Source organism: Notothenia rossii, assembly GCF_949606895.1.
Source record: "Notothenia rossii genome assembly, chromosome: 1".
In the NCBI taxonomy this organism is placed as follows: Eukaryota; Metazoa; Chordata; class Actinopteri; order Perciformes; family Nototheniidae; genus Notothenia; species Notothenia rossii.
Window position 1 is genome coordinate 95459353 of NC_136912.1, and position 3557 is coordinate 95462909.

The following is a 3557-nucleotide window of genomic DNA, read 5'->3' on the forward strand; positions in this document are numbered from 1 at the left end:
GATAACAGACCGCTGTTGAGCAAAAATAATGATCGTTGCTGAAGAGGATCGAGGAGAGAAGGAAAGAGGTTAAAAAAAGACCAGTATCAGAAAATTAGAAATTAATTATCAATGAATTATTACATTGAGAATCAAACCGCTTTTTAAATGACATTACAATAAATTATACATGATTATCAAACTGTTGTTTTGAATTTTAAGTTAATGTGTAGTATTTATAATGTGTAGTATTTATAGTGTGTAGTATTTATAGTGTGTAGTATTTATACTTTCCATCATTAATAACATTACTGTAACAGAGAGTTTGTAGTATTATACCGTTACTGCAGTATTACGTCTCTGGATTTAGATTTTTCTTCACTGGGAGCTTCAGAACAGTAATCGTCAGAACCTCATGTTACATAACACACACACACACACACACACACACACACACACACACACACACACACACACACACACACACACACACACACACACACACACACACACACACACACACACACACACACACACACACACACACAATAACACAGTAAACATTTCCATATTAACCAAATCTCTTTGAGAAAAGTGGAACAACTGGAATTAACATTAATTAGAAAGGAATATAATCCAGTGTTTGATCCTGATCTTATGAGGAGAACACACACACACACACACACACACACACACACACACACACACACACACACACACACACACACACACACACACACACACACACACACACACACACACACACACACACACACACACACACACACACACACACACACACGCTTAACGGTATTCATTTTGAATATAAACTTTAGTCGTATTATTTGAGAACCTCCGAAACCTCTGAACTTAGTCAGGTTTTAATATGTTTATTATTTAAAGGATATTTTTGCCTGCATAAGATCCTCAAGGTCAAACTAATTATGATAAGATATAATTAAATAAACCCTTCACACTGACTTAAAGACCAAATGAAAAAATATTTATACCAATGTGACATTCATCATTTGTATTTTTAAAATGTCACATTTACATTCTACAGCAGATGAAGTTATTTCATTATTAATGCAGATTTCCACTAAATGTCATAAGTTATATTTCAGTCATTGTATAAACTTTAGTCTGTAAGTCTGAATAAAGTATAAATGACAGCAGACTCGATGATGGACAGATTTAAACCTATAGCGAGGAAATTATCCGTCTGAGTTTATCGTTTTAAATCTCTGCCTTTAATCCAGTTTCTAATATTCCTAATGTGTTGTTTTTTATATCATTACAGTTTTTTAATTTATTTTTCGGTGCAAACACTGTCACTCAGCTCTTCCTAAATAAATAAAGGGTGCATTTTTGATTTTATTAAAGGTAAAAAACAATCACAAAAGCAGATTAATCAGTAAAAGTAAAAATAAAACTGTTTCATTTGAAAGTTTTAAAGACAGGGGGCATATCAAAGACATTTAAAAATATTTGTTATAAATATATTACAACCAGTCAAAATATATAACGAAAACACCCCAACCAAATAACAGCTAGAAAACACTCCTTTAAAATACAATTGCAATTAAAATATATGATCTATTTTTTTTTTGTGTAATTTTTAGGAAGTGAAGTCACAGCCTTGAGCCTCATTCACTGATCATTTTATATGGAATTTAATATCTGTCAGGGAATGATTTCACCCTACATGTTTACCTTTCACCCTCTGACGCAGAAGACCACCCTTGATCAGCTGCTACCTCCCTTAAGGAGGGGCTGCCCTAGCAAGTTGTTGATGTTTCCAGTTTGTGACCGGGCAGCTCTCGGTCAGAGATAGTTATTGTTTTGGGACACCTGGAACACATCCTTCTCGGGGTGTAGACGACCCCGAGCCATAAGAGACATAAATGTGATTCAGCTGTTTAGTCTATTACATTACATTTAGCTGAGGCTTTTATCCAAAGAGACTTACAATAAGTGCGTTCGACCAAGAAGATACAAACTTGAGGAAAACAGAATCATATAAGAACATCAGGTTTCATAGAGCTAAACATTTCAAGTGCTACTCAACTGGCTTTAGATAAGCCAGCCCTTTGTTAGTATATAAGTGCTTTGTTAGTAATTCTATCTCTGGAAGTGGAGTCTAAAGAGATGAGTTTTCAGTCTGAAGAAGATGTGTAAGCTTTCTGCTGTCCTGATTTCAATGGGGAGCTCATTCCACCATTTTGGAGCCAGGATAGCAAACCCACGTGTTTCTGCTGATGGGAACTTGGGTCCCCCTCGCAGTGCGGGTGCAGCGAGCTGTTTGGCTGAAGCAGAGCGGAGTGCACGTGCTGGGGTGTACGGTTTAACCATGTCCTGGATGTAGGAAGGGCCAGATCCATTCGCAGCATGGTACGCAAGTACCAGTGTCTTGAAGTGGATTCTAGCAGTTAGTGGAAGCCAGTGAAGGGAGCGGAGGAGCGGCGTGGTGTGGGAACATTTAGGAAGGTTCTCTATTGAAGAATGTAGATTATTACACTCTCTAGTTCAAACCTGGAGCTACAGGAGGGGTCTTCAGAATTGATTGTGGCATCTCATCCGTGTAGTCAACTCGTGGCCCGTGACATGTCTTGTGAATTCTCCGGCCGAAGCTCCGAATAAACCGTCAGTGTTTTCCATCAAAGCTCCAGCTCTCCTCGTGTCCTGTTTCCAATTGCTTCAGAAGTTTCCCCCACAATATCTTCTTGATATTTCTCCGGCAGAACATTGTCCTAGATTATTTTATCAGAGAACCGGTGCCATGCTACATTTATAATTAAAAGGTTCATAGGTGTAAGTATGAATAATAAAAAGTCTACAGATCTATTCATACACATTATGATATATATTAATTAATAAAATACAGAAATATTCTCCTGGTCTGCGGTCAGGAGCTCAGACGTTAAACTCAGATTTTTTAATGGAGTTTTCTGAAGAAGTGTTTCTTCTTTTTGAATGTGGTTTATTTGAAGCTACACTGCACAGAATCGCTCTGATCAGCGCATTTAAACTCACACCAGCCGGGGTTAATTGAGGTCTGAAATCTTCTGTCGACTCAGTTCATTTAGAATAAAAGCCTAAAAGTATGGCAGGGAACGATTATTGATTTGATTGGACGGATTTAAATTACTGTTCATTTGTTGTACGTCACAAAGAGACCCAAAAAGTCTAAATCTGGGTCTATAGTTGTCGGGGGGTAATAATGAGGTAAAGTTTCTGATGGTTAATAATGAGGTATAGTTTCTGATGGTTAATAATGGTATAGTTTCTGATGGTTAATAATGAGGTATAGTTTCTGATGGTTAATAATGAGGTATAGTTTCTGATGGTTAATAATGGTATAGTTTCTGATGGTTAATAATGAGGTATAGTTTCTGATGGTTAATAATGAGGTATAGTTTCTGATGGTTAATAATGGTATAGTTTCTGATGGTTAATAATGAGGTATAGTTTCTGATGGTTAATAATGAGGTATAGTTTCTGATGGTTAATAATGAGGTATAGTTTCTGATGGTTAATAATGGTATAGTTTCTGATGGTTAATAATGAGGTATAGTTTC